The following is a 21,597-nucleotide window of genomic DNA, read 5'->3' as shown; positions in this document are numbered from 1 at the left end:
TACAGACTTCATATGGTATATAAAAGATGATAGAAGTCTAAGATGGTTTCAAGCAATTTTGACTAGATGAAGTGAAGTGATGGCGTTTCAATTATTGAGATGAGGATGTCTGAAAAAGGAACAGGCTTGGAGGAAACAAAAATTAAAAGTTAAGGGGACTCCCCTGGTGGCCCAGTCATTGGCACTCTGTGCTGCCAGTGTAGGGGGCATGGGTTTAATCCTGGCTTGGGAAAGTAAGATCCCACATGTGGTGTGCCAGGGTAAAAATAAACGAATTAAAATTTAGGCTTTAGACATGTTAAGTTTGAGATCACTGTCAGACATCTAAATGTGGATGTTCAGAAGGAAATTGAATTGGTGAGTCTTGAGTTTAAAGGACAAGTTGGGGCTGGAGGTAAATATAGGATTTATAAGTATCTTCCCAACCCCAGATCAAACCCAGATATCCCACACTGCAAGGGGAATTCTTTACCAGTGAGCCACCAGGGAAGACCTTATGAGTTAATTATAAATGATAATTAATGTTATGGGACAAAATGAGTTCACCTCGGGAGGGCATGAGATAAGGACGATGTTGAGCTCTGAGATGCTCCAGTGTTTACACAAGAAGATTAGCAGGACCTCACAACAGAGATTAAGAAACAGCAGTGACTGAATCATAAGAACCAAGAGGCAGCAATGTCCTAGATTTCAAGTAAGAAAGGTACCTCAGGAAGGAACAAGTGAGTAACCATGTCAAACACTATGGAAAGAGTAGTGGAAAAAGTTCAGAGAGTTAATAAGGACATTTGAGGAATTGCACTATCAGTGGACACAACAGAAAGGGCAGGTAGTTAAAGATAAAAGGAGAATATTTTTTAAAATGAAAGTTATCATAGCAATAGGGGCACAGCCTTCATAGGGTCAACTAACAGAGCATAATGAGCAGCTGCATTGAATCAGAAAGGATCATGAATAGAGCATCAGGAAGCTCTTCTGGAATTGGAAAAGTTGACTTAAAAACTAAGATGACTTGAATCTTAATGCTGTAGAAAAAAAAATTTTAATTTTATAGAAATGACATGATAGAATATTTAAGAAAAAAATGTCTAGATGTTTATATAGTGACTTATACCTGTGATGGTCTTTCATGTACTTGATCTTCACTTCTTACGACTCTATGAGGTTAAGTGTTATTAGCCACATTTTAAAGAAAAATAAACTGTGGTTTCAAGAATAAAATGACTTGACCAAGATCTAGCAAGTTACTGAGCGGTAAACTGAAATTACTAAAAGAAAGCTGTCTTGAAATTAATGTAGCACATTGGACACTAGGAGAGAATCACAAATAGGAAGAAAAAATAATGGGAAATGGCAGTAATCCAAAAGGAAGATATTAAAGACCTTACTAAGGATAGTGGCCAACACAGTGAAGACAGCAGTACATACTCTGTGTGTGTTTGCGTATACACACAAGTCTGCATACATGCACTGTTGTAGCCTCTGGTTACGAAATCTCTTTGTAGCCATGGCTTTTTTATCACCAGAATAATACAAAGGCTTCCATATCTACCTTTCACAAGCTATAAATCTTTTTTGCATATTACTAGTCCTAGTGATTCTTCAGTTCAATATAACATATTTCAGATCTCTCTATCAGATATCAAGAAATGAAATGTCAAATTCTGAGTTACTTTGCCTACTGGATAGCAATGAAAGGATATCATTTGCAAGGCTTACCAACCTCAAAGGAGATTTAAATTGGGAGTCAGGTCACTGATTCTAATCCCAGCCCTGGCCAAGGCCATGAAGTCGTATCAGTTGGACCGTTACTGTGAACAAGAAGGTTGGAAAAGATGATCTTAATGGTTTCTGTTAGTTCTGATGATTTTGTACTATTGTGATTCTAACAAGGCTTATGTCTCTTATTTAAAATCCCTTCACATTCATTACTTCATTTTAGAGTTTATCAACCCTGTGAAAGATCATTGCCTTTTTACATAAGAGAAACCTAACTTTCACAGACCATACAGAACTTGAACAAACTTACAAAGTTGGGACATTGTAAGAACTATTACTCAAAATTCAAGCTGATAGCTCCAGAGTCAAAGTAATTTTTTAAAGACAAAATAAATGGAAGAAGGAAAAGAATGAATAAAGAACAAGGAAGTGCAAAAAAATTTCTTGATAACTTAGGTGGAATCATAACTTGCTAATTCTGTCAAATTCTATTATAGCAGAACTTCTCCTTGTGTAGCTATTACAGTTAGGAGACTTACTCCTCAATCTTTGACTCTAGTGCAGACCTTTAGAACCATAGATACACTGGATGATTCCACCAGGGTACACTGTGTCATCTCAAACTCAACATGCCCTAAATTGCCATCACAAACCAATTTCTCTCTTTGAAATTTCCCATCATGATAAAAGATACTAATCTACCAGGGGCCTGAGACAGAAATCTGAGAATTATCTTCAGTTCTTCTTCCTTGACTGCACACCTCCAATCAGTTATGAAGACTTGTCTAACCCATCCCTCCACTTCTCTTCATCGTCATCATCATGATGTTCAAACCATCATTGCTTCTTGACCCCCTGCTGCTATTGCTTCCAATGTGTTCTCCTTGCCTCTGGTCTTCTTATTCTGATATAATCTCTACCTTGATATTTCTATAATTCTAACTTGCAAATTATATTAATATCAGATCATGCCCTGGCTTAAACTTTCCATATCTTCCTCCAATTTAGTGGTGATGTTCAAATCATTACATGATATAGATAGCCTTTCATGATCTGATCTCTGTCTGTCACATCAACTTCATCTCCTTTTGATTCCATTGTATACTAAACTACTTGCTGTCCTTCAAATGTACCATATTCTTGGCACCTGCTTTCCTCTCTCCTTCACCCTAATGAGGCTTCAAGGCTTGTTTTCTTGACCCCTCTTCTTGGCTCTTTATCAGGCCCTCTTTCCTCCCCTATTAAGATATTCACCGTTTACTCTGTATTCTTATAGTACATTGATTGCAACAACTTTTGTATAAAGTATGTTCTTGTTTTTGCAGGTGTTGTTTGCCTTTACTGCTTTATTTAGCTTCCTGAATAGAGAAATTCTTTTCTACACCTTCGTATCTTCAGAACATTCCATAGTGCCTCATATATAGCATGTCCTAAATAACTAACTGGTTAAAAATGTGGAAAAAAATGATGATACATCAGTGTGATGGAATACTTCAGGGACTAAAATTCAGAAGAGTTAGATCAACCTAATTTATAGCATAAATCTTTTACAGATATGTTTTTTCATGTCTGGGCTTTGGTTTTCTCATCTTTAAATGCATGCCTCTTAACTAGATATTCTCAAAGGCCCCTTCAGCACTAAAATGTTCCAAACATATCTGTTTGGAATCAAATTGCTTAATGCAGCTCCATTTTTTTTTTTTTTTTTCAGCAAAACCCCAAAGCATACAAAATCATCGAGCCACCTGAAAAAGTCAATCATCTTCCAAACAGTGAACAATTTATTTCCTAACCGTTGGTGGAACACTTCCAATTTTTATAAATAGAAATCTTCCAGTAATACAAACAAAATTGATTGGACCTAGAGATTGAGCCTTTGGAAAATATGATTGAATTTCTCATCCTCTTTGGAAGATGAGTATATGGTTTTTAGAGGTTTCATTTGAAGTCAACTTGTACATGAAAATCCCACTTTGGATGTAAATAGCACTGATGCTTGGAGTCGTTCTGCTGAATCTCTAAAGCCATTTGCTAAGTTCAAAAATATTTAGCAAAATAAGTATTTTTGACAGAAATCTTTGCTTCCCTAATAGCATTTGGAAGTAAAAAAAGGCTTCTTGCTTATGGAATATTCATTATTGGCAACTTGGGGTGCATTTGCAAGCCACAAAAATCCTCTACTGATTATAGACTCTCTTCAATTTGTCATAGTGTGTTCTGGAAGGAGCTGAATTTGGTCAAATTGGAGCCAAGGTATATCAGCCTTACACTGAAAACACTCATGGCAGCTGAGTATCTTGTTCTGCTGCAGCAGAGCCGAGTAGGGAATGTCATGTGAGACATTTGAAACACAAGAAGATATTTTTTAAACTACTATTTAGACATAGTCAACATATTAATATTTAAAAGCTGATGCTAAGAGACTGCAAACATGGTAATCCTATGAATTCTATAACTATAATTATTTGTGTTTGTGGTACAGAATCAACTGAGTCTCAGGATAAAGTCACTGATAACTGATGATGAACGACAAATTCAGCTTGCAATGGATGTAATTTCAGTCTCTTCCTGCTAAACATCAGTCTTGGTTGCCAGAATGTCTGTAATTGCTGTATAGAAGGCATTTACGCCATACTTAACACAAAAGCAATGCTGGTTCTACTGCATGTTATTTCTGAATGGTGGCCTTAAAAAAGAAGAAGTCAAAAATATCCCATACTTCAATTTATTTGTCCAAAGCTTGCTTTAGAAAAAAATAATAAAGTAGAATAGATTGAGAAACAAACTCCCCTCACACACACACAGAGTCACTCAGGACTTGACCACCATTTTTTTCTGAGATGAATAGTTTGTATCAGCAAAAAACAGTAATTTGGCAGAAAGTTACAAAAGTAGTTCAATGAGTAGTTTATACTACAAAAAACCCATGTGATTAAAAGTAAGAAGTGGCTATTTGTAGAGTTTTTTGCAGTGGTGGAGAAGTAATATGTGAATTTTGATAAAGCAATGTTCCATTTTCCTCAGGCCATATTTCTAGCAAATTTAATCCTTCAAATATGCTTTTAAGCAAAATAGGCTCCTCACTTATCTCATGAAATAGCCATTGCAAAACTCAAGCACCAAAACCATATGCCCTGAAAGGTTTATAGAATAGAATAGAAAAGTCTGAGGGAGAGAGAGATTCAGAGAGAGAGACACTTGAAAATGACTGTTTATTGTTTAACATAGAAGAAAAAGACAGAAAAGTGCAGTGCAGCACGAGGTTTTATCACCATCAAAGACAGAAATGGAGGCCCAAGGACTGATCCTTACTTATCAGAAAAATTACTACAAGTTCAGTATTCCCTGTGTCAGAAGGCAAAGGAGTAGAGAATAATTTTTGGATAGCAAAATTTAACAATTTTCAGTCTTGGGCTTGAAATGAACAATGTTAACTCAGAAAAATCCTTTATACAGAGGAAAAGCTTTTGTAAGGGTGCCTAACCTAAAAAGCACTGCTGAAACTTAATGCGCTAACATGCACGAGCTATAAGTGGTATATATTTCATTTCCAAGACACTACTGAGCACATCTGGCCAATGGCAGTTTCTGGCTATTCTTCTTCATTTTTCCAGTAAATACCTATCTTTTCTCCTCCTGTTTCCATAGTGAGTTTGCCAATGCTTGGCAATGGTGATGTCCCTTAGCATGCCAGCAGCAGCTTGAGCAGCACAACTTCTTGAGATTTCTTTCTGTCATGGATGATGACAATGAAAAGATAAAAGTAAACAAGGTACTATTGGTTGGACTTACGCTGGAGAAAAAGAAAAATCAATGATGTGTTTAGAAAAAAGGCACTCTTCCTAGAAAGCAACAAGAACAGCTTACTTTCACATTTACAGGAGGAGAAAATCTGCCATATTTTTAATCCACTTCAATGATGGTAATAATATCAATGGAAGATGCTTCCAGTTGGAACACCTGCAGTTCAGCTCTCTGTGAGAAGCATGAAAGCTTAAGTTCTTCTATCTTCCTGAACACAACACGACTTTGTCCAATATTAAAACAGCCAGAAGAGAAGGAAGAAAAACACTTGGACTTTATTTACTCTATCCTGAAAGCTCCAAATTTATCAATGAAGAACAACTGGTGGATTGCCAAGTTTTGTGAAACTGCTAAGTAGGGTCGCTCTATCCAAGAACGGTGTAAGTTGAAAGTTATGTGTAAGTTGAAGGTTCCTGGGTACCACAACACATTCTGATCTGATGGGGAAATGGGAAGAAATGGATTAACCACTTTAGTCTGTTCCCTGTTTCCTTCTCCTTGGCAAATGCACACATTTCTTCCTCTTCTCTTTCTTTTTGCCTATCTCTATCTCTACTTTTCCCTCCCTTTCTTTTTCTACTATCATCCTCTTACATCACCTGCAGCTCTTTCTTCTATCTCTCTCCCCTCCTCCCCTATTAATATTTATTACTTCTCTCCTTTTGCAGTTTTGCCAATCACCCACTGGTGTCAGGCACTGTACTTTGCAGTACAAAAATAAATTAAAATTTAAAACTCTAGAGACTTGTACTCAAGACATCTCCTGCTGGAGATGAGAAAACATGAAATGCGTTTCCACTGATTATAGTAGAACAGTTTATTACATTTGACTGTGGTTATATCACTCAAATAAAAAAACAGATAAAGCCTTTCCAACAATATTTAAAACTAGAAGTAGTACATAATCAAGAATTTACTCCAATTTGCCTAAATTTATGAACGGTTAAACAGCCATATTAACAGACAGAATAGTATTGCATATGAATCTCTCTGAATCATTTCCCCAGAATATCTTTGGTAACAACCAACCTGACTCTGGGTGCTAAGTTGGATGCCATTCATCAATATTCCTGTCTCTCTCCTATGACACATACCACTGGTGACAAACTCAAAGTGTGTAATAAGAGTGACTTTATTTTCTAAAAATTAAATTAATTCTACATCCAACTATTCCTCAATTATTGATATCCATTGCCAATTTGGCCCATTTATATTACACAGGCTGTGTACTACTTTATCTATCATTTTGAGAAACCCTCCCCATCCCAAGGTATGTAGGATCTTGGATATTTATAGGGTAAATATCCCCAAAATGAGAGGTGAATTATTTTAATCTCCAAACTACCATGGTTACAACATACAAAGACATTGACACAGCTTGTGATTTGTTTTTTAATATGACATTTCTGCTACCACTTCTCAATCATGTACTCAGAGGCTTGTCTCACTCTTGGCTCTTGAGTCTCACCAACATTTCTGAACTTCCCAGGAAGCAGTATCTCTTCTTAGATATGATGCCCATGAGAGATAACTGTGCTTTTTCCTCTGCCTCCAAAATAACCTAGCATAATTTCTTCAATGGACTTTAGCTTTCTACAAAACTAGAAAAGCTATAGAACCTTAACACTGTCTTTTCTACTCTCTGAAGATACCTGAAGCAAGGCATGTGAAGATAGATTATCCACCTGAAGTGATAGAAGCAAGGTGGAGAGGGAGAAATTTCAAAAACATGGAGAAAACAAGCATGAATGAATTATCCTAAAATTATTTCACCCAGAGGTTTCAAGTGTAGAAATTATGAGGCCTAAATAAATTTGGCTTGTTCTAAAGAGAGCAAGAAGCTCAGTGTGGCTGCTGCAAAGGATGAAAGTAGAAGCAGAGAGACCAAGTTAGAAGGTTGTTACTGAAGCCCCATGGTGAGATGGTTGGTGGCTTAGACTAGACTGGGAGAAGTGGGGTGGTGTGTGCATAATACAAAAGTACTGTGGTGGTATAGTCATCGTGATTTATCCTTTTTAGTCTTCTTTAGTAGACAGGGAGGAAATGACAACCCACTCTAGTATTCTTGCCTGTAAAGTATCATGGACAGAGGAGCCTGGTGGGCTAGGGTTGCAAAGAGTCAGACATGACTGAATGACTGAGTGTGAGTAGATAAGCAAGGAGAAAGGGCCAAAGTCTAGTTCTGATTCCTGGACAGTACTTCCCAGGAGAGAAGATGGAAAAGGGACCACTGAGAATGGGTTAAAAGTTTCATTTAATTTTCTAAACTTTATTATCACAGGAAGCTTTGCTTATCTTTTATTCTCCACTTGGGTCTCAATCTGCAATCCCAATATATGATGACATGTGAAAAAAAAATAAACAAACAATGTTACAAAACCTGACTGGTCATTGGATCACTTGGATATTTTCTTAAAAATATAGTTTCTTAGTCCTTAACTCTAGACCTGTAGAATAAAAATTTTCTAAACATGGGGCACACATTTAGAATTCTGATTTTTTAAACCTTCTCAGATCATGATGATAGGTTTAGGAACCACTGGAGCAGAGTATATGTAACATATCCCTGTGGTCTCCCAGAGATAATTGAAAGTGACCTGGCATGTAATAAGGCAAGAGGATTCATGTGTCAATAAAACAGTTGGCCTACGTGCGTTCAGAGACTTGTGAAACCGCAGCATAAGGCATGGTATACTATAAATAAAAACTTTTTGGATCTGGGAATTTGAAAAACTCATATTTAGTATCAACTCATTGACCTACTGGCATGTGTGTCTCTGGGTAAGACATGTAAATTCTCATTTTCTCAATTTCTTTATGTGTAACATGAGGGTAAGAGTACTTGATTTAGAAGGTCACTATATGAGAACTGAGTCCAGGGTCCCTAGGAAACTTATCATCACATCTGACACCCTAGTAGGACCTCAGTTAACATTTAGAAATGAAGATGTAGAGAAGAAAGTAAGGATCAGTAACAATTTTCAAAATTCTCTCTTCTTGATGCAAATTTCTCTAAGAAGATTATTTGGAAAACTGTGGCCCATTTAGAACAGTTTAAATGGGTCCTGTTTTTTTTCTCCCCCCTAGAAATTTCACTTAGACTCAGACTGGTTTAAGGTTGAAAAAATTCTCTAGTAGCGTGAAATTTTCTAATACTTGGAGAAGTTCTTGATATGGGTCATTGGCCCTGCTTTGAGTGAAGTTGTTATTAGGGACTTGCAAGATATGGCCCCGTTATCCCAGTAGGCCGGAGTGGGCAAGATACGGGATAACTCGTATAAGAGTTTAAAGCCCAGCACTGAAATCCAGGATATCACTTATTCAAATAAAGGATGGGAGAGACTTAATAGTTCTTGTGAAAATCTCTTAGGAGTTTTGTTCACTAGAAAGAGCAGAATTTGGTCACATCTATTTTTGTACTCACAGAATATCTTTCTTATGTCTATAATACCACTTAGAATATTTTGTTTTATGGTTCATTTGGAATCTGTCTCTCATTTAAGTCCATGAATAATATAAAAACAGAGATTACATCTTGTTCATCTTTAAAGGTCCAACATCAATATCAGACCCAGCATAGAATGTATGCTCACTCAATATTCATTATATAAATGGAGATATGTATGAATGCAAGAATAGCAATGTATTTCAGTAGGCTAGGATGTAGTGGAAATCAAGATATGGTAGAAATGGAGGTCTGAGGAGGGATGGAGAGAAAAAAATCTGTTAACCTATATGGATGATGTTAATTTCCAAAGATTAACATTTTTTCAAACGTAACATGATAATGTAGACTTTCCTAATGTGTGAACTTCACTTACAAGGTACTTTGAAGAAAATGAATACTGGGGAGAAGGGATGATTCCTTGTTCAAAAATGGTCAATCATTTCTGAATACTCAGCTAACGTAAGATTCACAATGTATTTATTATTTTAATATTTATTTTTATTTATCTATTTATTTATTTGGGTACACCGGGTGATAGTACCAGCATACTGGATCTTCTCGTTGTGCAAGTGGGATATAGTTGCCTGACCAGGGGTTAAACCCTGGCCTCATGTATTGGCAGTGCAGAATCTTAAACACTGGACTACCAGGGAAGTCCCACAATATATTATATTATGTTAAACGCTTTGAGAGTTTCTTCTGCAAATAAACCTTTTAGCTTTATCTATCCTATTGTTTAATCCTGTCTTTGTGAATTAGTTTAATCACAGAGTTACTTTTGTGGTGAGAGAGGGATATCATACTAATCTCCAAAAAAAAAGCACTTGGGGAAGCCTGTTGGAGGAGGAAGAAGTGCACTCCCAATGCAGTACTGGGAGTCAGGGGCCCTGGGTTCTATTCCTGACTCATCTTTACTGGCCCAGGGCATAAATCCTTAGTGTCTGTGCCTTGTCAGTGCTGGATCGCTGTTATCACCTTTACCAATGTTATATCTTATTATGTATGGAATTAGAGCTGGAGTTCAATATAGAAGAGACCGTACTTCCTAGCATTTCAGGGAGAGAGGGGAACAAGTGTCTCAGTTCAGTTCAGCTGCTCAGTCATGTCCAACTCTTTGAGAACCCATGGACTGCAGCACACCAGGCCTCCCTGTCCATCACCAACTCCCGGACCTTACTCAAACTCATGTCCATCAAGTCAGTGATGCCATCCAACCATCTCCTCTGTTGCCTCCTTCTCCTCCTGCCCTCAATCTTTCCCAGCATCAGGGTCTTTTCCAATGAGTCAGCTCTTCGCATCAGGTGGCCAAAGTATTGGAGTTTCAGTTTCAGCATCAGTCCTTCCAATGAATATTCAGGACTGATTTCCTTTAGGATGGACTGATTTGATCCCCTTGCACTCCGAGGGACTTTCAAGAGTCTTCTCCAACACCACAGTTTGAAAGCATCAATTCTTCAGAGCCCAGCTTTCTTTATAGTCCAACTCTCACATCCATGCATGACTACTGGAAAAACCATAGCTTTGACTAGATGGACCTTTGTTTGCAATGTCTCTCCTCCTCAATATGCTGTCTAGGTTGGTCATAAATTTTCTTCCAAGGAGCAAGCGTCTTTTAATTTCATAGCTGCAGTCACCATCTGCAGTGATTTTGGAGCTCCCCAAAATAAAGTCTCTCACTGTTTTCATTGTCTCCCCATCAATATGCCATGAAGGGATGGGACTGGATGCCATTTTCTTAGTTTTCTGAATGTTGAGTTATAAGCCAATTTTTTCAATCTCCTCTTTCACTTTCATCAAGTAGCCCTTTAGTTCTTCTTCACTTTCAGCCATAAGGGTGGTGTCATCTGCGTATCTGAGGTTATTGTTGTTTCTCCTGGCAATCTTGATTCCAGCTTGTGCTTCATCCAGCCCAGCATTTCTCATGATGTACTCTTCTTATAAGTTAAATAAGTAAGGTGACAATATACAGCTTTGATGTACTCCTTTTCCAATTTGGAACCAGTCTGTTATTCCATGTCCAGTTCTAACTGTTCCTTCCTGACCTGCATACAGACAGATTTCTCAGGAAATCTGTAAGGTGGTCTGCAGGTAAGGTGGTCTGGGATTCCCATCTCTTGAAGAATTGTCTACAGTTGGTTGTGATTCACACAGTCAAAGGCTTTGCATTTTCAATAAAGCAGAAATAGATGTTTTTCTGGAACTCTCTTGTTTTTCATGATCCAGCGGATGTTGGCAATTTGCTCTCTGGTTCCTCTGCCTTTTCTAAATCCAACTTGAGCATCTGGAAGTTCACCATTCAAGTGCTATTGAAGCCTGGCTTGGAGAATTTTGAGCATCACTTTGCTAGCGTGTGAGATGAGAGCAATTGTGCGGTAGTTTGAGTATTCTTTGGCATTGCTTTCTTAGGGATTGGAATGAAAACTGACCTTTTCCAGTCCTGTGGCCACTGCTCAGTTTTCTAAATTTCCTGGCATATTGAGTGCAGCACTTTCCCAGCATCATCTTTCAGGATTTGAAATAGCTCAACTGGAATTCCTTCACCTCCACTAGCTTCTTTCGTAGTGATGCTTCCTAAGGCCCACTTGACTTCACATTCCAGGATGTCTGGCTCTAGATGAGTGATCCCACCATCATGGTGATCTGAGAGATTAAAATCTTTCTTGTGCAGTTCTTCTGTGTATTCTTGCCACCTCTTCTTCATATCTTCTGCTTCTGTCAGGTCCATACCATTTCTGTCCTTTATTGTACTCATCTTTGCATGAAATGTTCCCTTGGTACCTCAGATTTTCTTGAAGAGATCTCTAGTCTTTCCCATTCCATTGTTTTCCTCTATTTCTTTGCACAAATCACTGAGGAAGGCTTTTTTGTCTCTCCTTGCTATTCTTTGGAACTCTGCATTCAAATGGGAATATCTTTCCTTTTCTCCTTTGCCTTTAGCTTCTCTTCTTTTCTCAGCTATTTGTAAGGCTTCATCAGACAACCATTTTGCCTTTTCACATTTCTTTTCCATGGGGATGATCTTGATCCCTGCCTCCTGTACAGTGTTTCAAACATCTGTCCATAGTTCTTCAGACACTCTGTCTATCAGATCTAATCCCTTGAATCTATTTGTCACTTCCACTGTATAATCATAAGGGATTTGATTTAGGTCATACTTGAATGGTCTAGTGTTTTTCCCTACTTTCTTCAGTGTAAGTCTGAATTTGGCAATAAGGAGTTCATGATCTGAGCCACAGTCAGCTCCTCGTCTTGTTTTTGCTGACTGTACAGAGCTTCTCCTTCTTTGGCTGCAAAGAATACAATCAATCTGATTCCAGTGCTGACCATCTGGTGATGTCCATGTGTAGAGTCTTCTCTTGTGTTGTTTGAAGGGGGTGTTTGCTATGACCAGTGAGTTCTCTTGGCAAAATTGTTAGCCTTTGACCTGCTTCATTTTGTACTCCAAGGCCAAATTTGCCTGTTACTCTGGGTATTTCTTGATTTCCTACTTTTGCATTCCAGTCCCCTGTAATGAAAAGGACATCTTTTTTGGGTGTTAGTTCTAGAAGGTGTTGTAGGTCTTCATAGAACCATTCAACTTCAGCTTCTTCAGCATTACTGGCTGAGGCATAGACTTGGATTAATGTGATATTACTGAACGGTTTGCCTTGGAAACGAATAGAGATCATTCTGTCATTTTTGAGATTGCATCCAAGTACTGCATTTTGGACTCTTTTGTTGACTAGGAGGGCTACTCCATTTCTTCTAAGGGATTCTTGCCCACAATAGTAGATATAATGGTCATCAGAATTAAATTCACCCATTCCAGTCCATTTTAGTTCACTGATTCTTAAAATATTGATGTTCACTCTTGCCATCTCCTGTTTGACCACTTCCAATATGCCTTAATTCATAAACCTAACATTCCAGGTTCCTCTGCAATATTGTTCTTTACAGCATCAGACTTTACTTCCATCATCAGTTCACAACTAAGTGTTGATTTTTCTTTGACTCCATCCCTTCATTCTTTCTGGAGTTATTTCTCCACTGATCTCCAGTAGCATATTGGGCACCTACCGACCAAGGAGTTCATCTTTCAGTGTCGTATCTTTCTGCCTTTTCATACTGTTCATGGGGTTCTCAAGACAAGAATACTGAAGTAGTCCTCCATTTCCTTCTCCAGTGGACCCCATTCTGTCAGACCTCTCCACCATGATCTGTCCATCTTGGATGGCCCTACATGGCATGGCTCATAGTTTCATAAAGTTAGACAAGGCTGTGGTGGACCACGTTTTGTCAGAACTCTCCACCATGACCCATCCATCTTGAGTGGCCCTACAAGGCATGGCTCATAGTTTCACTGGGTCAGACAAGGCTGTGGTCCATATGATCAATTTAATTAGTTTTCTGTGATTGTGGTTTTCATTTCTGTTTCATTCTAGTTCTTAATAATAAAATAGGAGTGAGAGTGGGATGTGGCATTTCCAGGCCAAGTCAGTGAAAATTTCCACGTGATGCTCTAGTCTCCTTCCCCCTGTCCTAGTAATCACAGAGAAGTTCTCACATTGATATTGGGGAGTCCCAGACCAAATCAGCATGGAATGCTGCATCCCTGCCCTGGCAGCTGCCTTGGACAGTTGCCTGGATTCCTGTGGATCTTGCCTTGGTGAGAAATAAACTGAGGTGTTAACCACTGAGATTTCAGGATTGTTTGTTACCACAGCATAAGCCTAGCCTCTCCTGACTAATAAAGTCAGGCAACGACTTGAAATAAAAAACCATCTGAACCAATGTTTTATATGTCTTTAGGTTCTGGCAATTAAAAGACCATCATAAATGAAATACATTACTTCTTTTAACTTCAAATAATGTTATTTAAGTCATTGTTTTAAATGCCAAATTGTAGGAAGAAAATCATAATACCATGCATTGGGTCTGTCACTCCTGACTTCCACGGAGCTCAGATTGCTTTTACCTATGTTATTCCGGACTCTTGCAGGAGGAGGAGCTAGAAAAAGAGAGATATTATTATGCTTATTTTACAAACAGCAGGGTGTTGTGCTCAAAGAGGCAAGGTAATGGCCTCAGAATCCCGAAAGAGACAAACTTTACAATCACGTTCCCAGCTCATCCATTCTAGGGTTCTCCCTATTCACCTCTTGACTTTGTTCTGTTACATTGCTTTGTGACATTTCCTCTTCAAACTCCTGTAGCAGTTTCTCTGGTCCTCTCTGGTGGGATGTTTTGCTTATTCAGAATATCTACTTTAACAACCTTTACAGAGCCCCTGCAATGTGAAGAATAGCATTTCTGGTTATCAGAGACAGGAATGAGGACTTGAGGAACAGAATTCATGGAAGAAAGATTAAAATGAATATTAATCTCTTGCTCTATGAAGAGTTCACAGTCAATTAGAGTTGAAGGAGGTGGAATGCTATAAAGCAAACAAGATACAACAACACAGGGGCAGGAATAAAGACCCCAACTGTCCGAATGTGGAGGTCACTTGCTTGCAGGGTCCCAGGCAGGACTCTATTTTAGAATGTGAGAGAGATTGCTTTTACATATAGTACCATACATGGAATTAGAGCTTCCCAGGTGGTGCAGTGGTAAAGAATCTGCCTGTCAATGCAGGAGATGCAAGAAATGCAGGTTTCATCCCTGGGTGAGGAAGATGCCCTGGGAGAGGAAATGGCAGCCTGATACAGTATTCTTGCCTGGTAAATCCCATGGACAGAGCCTGGTGGACCGCAGTCAATGAGGCTGTCAAGAGTTGAAAACAACTAAGCAACTGAGCACACACATCACACACAGCATGAACAGTATCATGTTTTCAATAATTCAGTTTACCAAAGAAAAATGGCATAATGACTGAACATCTCTCATTCAAGGCTGAAGCAAAAATGATTTTTAGTGAGCCTGGCCATCTGGCAGAATTGCAAGAGCCTGGGCAAGAAGGTCAGGAGAGCAGAGGGTGGATGAATGATGTATAAGATGTGATACTGATCACATCCGATTTGCTTAAAGACTTCACATAATCAACTCATATGAAGACTCCTCTCTGGCTTTAACATTGTGTCTGCCTGCAATGCGGGAGACCAGGGTTTGATCCCTGGAGAAGGCAATGGCACCCCACTCCAGTACTCTTGCCTGGAAAATCCCATGGACAGAGAAGTCTGGTAAGCTGTAGTCCATAGGGTCACAAAGAGTTGGACACAGCTGAGTGACATCACTTTCACTCTGCCTTTAACAAACTAGCAATCTAATTAAGTAGGCTCTGTTAACAGATAATCAGAGAACAGTAGCCAGACTAATCAAGCAGCACGGTTTTCCCTCAATTCTAAGAGGTCTCTGATACTTTGTACTACTATATCCAATGTCACTCTTTAGTTCAAGTCAAGATTATCTCATTAGAACTATTAAAAAGATTTCCTCCCTCTCCCCCTTCTCTTCTTCCAATATCTTTTGAACACTTATGTGCTAAGTCTGCTCTTATGTGCTAAACTTAGCACATAAGAACTGTACATATTATACATGTTATGTACACATGACTCTTAGATTGCTAAGGACTACACATGACTTAAGTTATTTTATCCCCCTACTGTCTGCAGAACTCCCCCTTAGCTTTATAATGTGTTCACGGTCTGAGCTTAGTGTTTACTTACAACTTCTGCTCTTCAGTCGTACCTGGAATGACCAACTGGAGTAAACTCAGAGAGAAAGAGAGGATATTGTAGCCATGAAATAGAAGCAAGGTGTCAAGAAGAAGAGAGAGAGTCCTTGTGCCTAAGAAAGTTTCCAATGTGAAAGGCATGGTCATTTTTTTAAAAAATGTGACATCCTATCACTTCTGCCATCCTCTGTTTGTTAGACATGAATAAGTAAGTTCCACCACTACTAAAGGGGAGAATATTACATAAGAACATGAAGACCAGGAGACAGGCCCTCCAGAGGCCATCTCAGAGGCTTCTAGCTACAGAAAGGAAGAGAGTTATTCGGCAGTTCTATAGAAAAGCCCATCAAAATTGAGCAACAATAGGGAAAGAGATCTCCAAGGGAAAATATAAAAATGGAACTAGAGATTATTTGATACATGTGATAATATATTAATAGAGGTGAAAAATAGTATTGAGAGGCATATTGGAATTGTGTTACGTTAAGAAGAAATTGCTGAAAATGTATAGATAATTTCACAAAGGAAAAGAAATAACATACAACCAGACAATTAACTTATGAAAGAAAACAAAACATTTAAGAGAAAAAATAGAGTCATAGAATACTTCTTGGTAAAGTATGTGAAGGTGTTAGTTGCTCAGTAGTGTCTAACTACTGAGTTTGTGACCCCATGGACTGTAGCCCATCAGGCTCCTCTGTCCATGGATATCTAAAGGCAAGAATACTAGAGTGGGTTACCATTTACTCTTCTAGAGGATCTGCTCAAGCGAGGGATTGAACCTGGGTCTCCTGCATTGACGGCAGATTCTTTTCTATCTGAGCCGCCTTGGTTCAGCAGCAAATAATATTTACATGGACAAAGTAATGTAAATGAGGACTCATCAAAACTGTGACATACCTATGCTCAAAGGGAGGGTAGGAAAAAACAAAGAATATGGAGGGTACACACTACTAAATCTTCATCTACCATAGTGGGTCAATAGATAATTTCTAAAGTTGAGAGCAGGTTAATAAATAATTCTTAAAATGTTTAAATCAAGAAGTCAGCATTGATATATTATTTAGAAACAAGAAGGAAAATATCAAACAATAGTCAAATATTTCAAAGTTTCTAGAGGCTGGAACTAGGGTATAAGGGGAAAAATTAAGTGTCTTCTGTTTTTCATTATAAAACTTGAAGGCATTTTAGCTTTTCTTTAAAAAAAAAACTATGAATGTATGCTTATTTAATGAAAATAAACTAATTTGAAAACAAATATAAGTACAAATATACTTTATGCACTGTACTAGGTGAGAAGCATACAAAGATGAATAAAGACCATGTCTAATTTCAAATTCCTGTACTCTAAACAGAACCTACAGCATAGTCACAAAGTTTTTTTTTTTTTTTTCCTTTTCATTGTTTTTACAATAAATGTGTCTGGTTAGGGTTCATCTTTGCCTACTGAAATGGAAAGGAGTTCTGATTAATTGAAGATTCTGGTTAACTGAGTTTTAATGACTCAAAGACAGAAGTCTCTCTCCGCTTTGCCTGTCTTCCCTTTTCCCTGTAACTTTTTGCTTTGTTTTGTTTTGGGTGGGGGTTTGTTTTTGGTTTTAGGTTTTTTGGCCATACCACATTGCATGTGGAATCTTAGTTCCCCGACGAGGGATCGAACCCTTCTTGCCCCCTGCAGTGGAAGGATGGAATCTTAACCACTGGAACCCTGGGAAGTGCCTCTCTGTCCCTTCTCAGCACACCAGACCCACCTTCTACGGGAAACACACAGAGAAACTGACTCCGCGCTTTTACTCAAAGTGAGGACATCTGAGAATGCAGTTGGTGTCTGTTCCTTCTGAGCTCAAGGACCGCTGCTGCTTAGCAAACTGGCCTCATTGGCCAGGAGCAACCAAGTGTGATTCCAGGTCCAAGCCACTGATCACGTCTGAAGCGTTATGCTTGAAACCCAGAGAGAGAGGAATGTACTTATTGGAAAAATGTGTTTTTACCATAAAACTTCTGAGAAAATATAAGCTGTAAACTAGTTAACATTTTTCTTCTGGACAGCTGGTCAGATATAAAAGTCAGCTGGTGATAGCTTTTATAAGCAAATATGATTTCCGTGGCAGAGCAATTCTAGGAGCACGAACAGCTTTATAAATACCAACAGCTGGCCAGTTGAAGGAGATAACCTCTGCCTTTTTTTTTTTTCCTTTTGTTTGGAGCAGCACATGGTCTGGAGTTGGAAACTGTCTTCTAGAATAACAGAAGGGTTGGATTTTGAAGCTCATGTATCAACAAAAAACGTACTTGTCTGGGGATTCAATAGTTTAACAGAGCCTGGCTTTTGATAACCAATTGCAAAGATGAAGACACTAAAAAAAGTATACTGTTCTCAGTTTTGTAGAATTCTTTGCAATTCACCAAGGGTCATAGAAATAAAGACTATGGATCAATGGCACTCACATTAGGAATAGGGGATGTGAGGACTTCGCTGGTGACTCAGTGTGGAAGAATCCGCCTGCCAGTGCAGGAGGCACGGGTTCAATCCTTGATCCGGGAAGATCCCCCATGCTGTGGAGCAACTACGCCTGTGAGCCACAACTATGGAACCTGTGCTGCCGAGCTCGGATGCTGCAACTACCGAGCCCACGTGCACTGGAGCCTGAGCTCCACAACAAGAGGGGCCACTGCAATGAGAAGCCCACACATCACAACTAGAAAATAGCTCCCACTTTCTGCAACTAGAGAGAAAAGTCTGAGCAGCAATGAAGAACCAATGAAGAAGCTAAAAATAAATAAACAAAACTATTAAAAACAAATAAACAGGCGACATGAAAAAAATACTGATATCTGGGATCCAATTATACCAATCATTGGAATAGGGCTTTGGCATTAGTATTTTTCAATAACAATGTCAGGTTGTTCTAATGTGGTTAGCACTATCTGAGGGGATATTAAGAACGAGAGGTGAGGTATGGTGAAAAAAGTTTGGACATGGAACACATCAATCCTTCATTTACTGGCTGTGTGACTTTGGATCAGAATCTCAGTGTCTTTAAGTTTTGGTTTCTTCATTTGCAAAATGAAAGATAGGAATCTTCTTAACTTTTATCAGAAAATTTAAGCCTTAGGAGAGTTCCTCTGAAAGCACTTTGCAAACGATGGTACTCAGATCCAGTATCAGTTATGAGGTTCTTCCGACCCTAGTTCTAACATACAGAAGTATCATGTGAGAAAACAAGACAAACCTCACAGAGCCTGAGAACAGCTGGAAGCTCTGGATGGTCAGTCTTTCCAAGAAAAGCTCTACAAGGCATAACATTATGATCAGCAAAACCCAAATGGTCGCCTCTTGATAAGACCAACCAAGAAAATAAAATTCCAAAACTGGAACTTGGGGAAGTAGGAAGAGTGAGAAAGAAGATTCAGGAAGAAGGAATATACAAGACCTCCGTGACCCTGCTGACATCCCAGCCCTGGAAGCTTGCCTTTTGTTTCCATTTACATCAGCCCTGCTCTTTGATTGCTGATTCATGCTGCTCTAGGTCAACTGCCTACACCGAGTAGACGCTTCAATATCAATTCAAATATTGTCTAAAATCTCAGTATGAAGAAATACTCTCATTATAAAGTTGTATCTATCTCTAGGTACAATTTGGACCCTGGAAATGTAAAGAAGCTGAGGAAAGAAGGAAGTGTGAGCCGTAAAGGTATGAGACCCAAAGTTTGGCCACAAAAGCTGGATCACGAAGCCATTATTAACCTCCATCTCAGCAACGGTGCAGAACACAGGACTATATCTGCCTGAAGCCCTCTTTACCCAAGGGAATTAAACCCTCAGCCTCTAAAGATAGTCTCCTGGGGTTCCTGGCAATCATACCCTCTAACTGGTGTTAAAGTGATATAATCACTGTAGGAGCAAATAGAGGGGGAGTCATTCAACAGGAGAGACAGTCTGAGCTATAACTCCAAGATTGACAGGATTGAACAAGTCAAACAAAAAGGATGTTAAGAAAGCAAACAGCTTGACTAAAGGGAAAGCTGCAGGCCGAAATAAATGAAACATTAATTATAATCTATTTTCAGGTAAGAGCAGCTAGCTGCCAGTCTATGTGGGTGAGACCAGTCTATGTGGGTGAGACCAGTCTCTGGAGAAGTCAGAGTACCAGTGGCATTTTTTCTCTACCATGAGAAAAATTTTTTTTAGATTTTTACATCTACCATGTGAGTGTAGATGACTTCTGGTAAAGTTGGTTAGAGACATCATTTCTTTGGTTTTTAGTCTTCTTCTTTTTTTTTTTTTTGGCTTTTTTTAAGAGGGTCATGGTTTTTAGAGGAAAAAACAAGCAGCCTTCTACTGTAAAGGCACAAACTTGTTCTCCATTCATTGAACATCTATTCATTCCACAAGTGTCGAGTGGTGGGGGGGGGGAACTTGAGGTTATTTATTTGTTTTTGTTTTTAGCATATTCTGTGAGTGAGGCCCTTTGCTAAGTATTGAGGACTCAGTGCTGAGCAATTCAGGATTCCTGCCTGTAAGGAGCTTACAAGAATCCTGCCATTGAGAAAGCAAGGGAAGTAGGCAGATGAGCTATGTGACCTTGGACAAATGACTCACCCGTGGATTTCAAAATGTTGATGTGTATTAATATTTAGAACCACTTCATGAGGTAGTTGAGAGTATTTGATAGAATAATGCATGTAAAACACTCAGCACTGTGCCAGGCACATAATAAGCATGTTATAAATATTAACTATTGGTGTTCCTAACCACGTCACTGAGCTTGATCAGGGCAAGCAGAGGGGACGGGTAGGTTATTTTCTGGGGCTGAGACCACTGTTACCACTCAACCGTCAGGCTCTCCTGACCAAATGAACATGCATCTGGCTAGATTCCATAATTCGAACCTGACAACTTCAGGTTCTCTAAGCTTCTCCCTGAGAGCTGCACTCACAGACTTGATGAAAGGCAACTGGCTATGCTTAGCAGTTTAAGCCAACTAGTCCCCTGCCATATGCCAGACATATGTGCTCTCATGGTAAACAATCACATATGAAAAGAAGAAGGAAAGAAAATGACAGTTGTTGCCTCTCCAGTGGAAAGGATAGGGGTAATCTACAATACAGACACTGTCATTTACAAGAAGTAAACCCTTGGACTACTCAGGCCGGAGCGTTTCCACTTGGACAGAGCAGCTGCTAGCCAGATGGCTGCTTGCGGGCAGATCCAGGCTGGGAACCTCGGCATGGCTTGTGATGAGCAGGAGGAGTAAATGCAAAACAAAACTTGCTTTCCTTTGGAAAATATTGCCTCAGCCTGCTGAGGGAATTTGCCTCATCAGAAACCACAGTCAAAATGCTGGTGATTAGTAAGAGATGATGGAGATGAGCTTCTTGCTTCTTATCCTCAAACAAAGGAAGCCTGTGGTCTCCCTGCAACACTCTTATTTCTGGCACTGAGCCAGGCATTGGGTAGGATTTGCTCCTAAATAATTCAAAGACAATCAGTTTTAGGATACAGTGTCTTTGTGATGCTTGAGGATTGGGCTTCCTTAATGAAAAAGTTCTTTTGAGAGATTTTAGGCTCTTTAAGGCTGAAATTTTTGGCCTCACCTCGATGATGCAGGTTCCTTTATTTGAAGGCCCTTTACAACCAAGGATCACATCTTAGTAACTTTTGTAGGGCTAACACTATGTGCTCAATAAATGGTGAGTGTGTGTCAAGGGTTTGGGTAGTCAGTGCATGAGAGAGGAAAACAAAGAAACCCATGAAGGAAAAGAGAAAAAGGATAAGGTAAGAGGGAAATGAGAAAGTGGAGAAAGAAAGAAGCAAAGGGATGAAGAAGGCAGCGTAGACTATGGACCATGGCAGCCAAGTAGGGCACGCACCTCTCAAGAGATGTAAATATGGGGAAGGTTTTGTCTCTTCAGCAGATTATTAAAGATTGGACTGAACAACTGGACCTCCCAGAAAATATAGTACAGATGA

Source organism: Muntiacus reevesi, chromosome 9 (genome assembly GCF_963930625.1).
Source record: "Muntiacus reevesi chromosome 9, mMunRee1.1, whole genome shotgun sequence".
In the NCBI taxonomy this organism is placed as follows: domain Eukaryota; kingdom Metazoa; phylum Chordata; class Mammalia; order Artiodactyla; family Cervidae; genus Muntiacus; species Muntiacus reevesi.
This window is presented reverse-complemented; position numbering follows the sequence as displayed.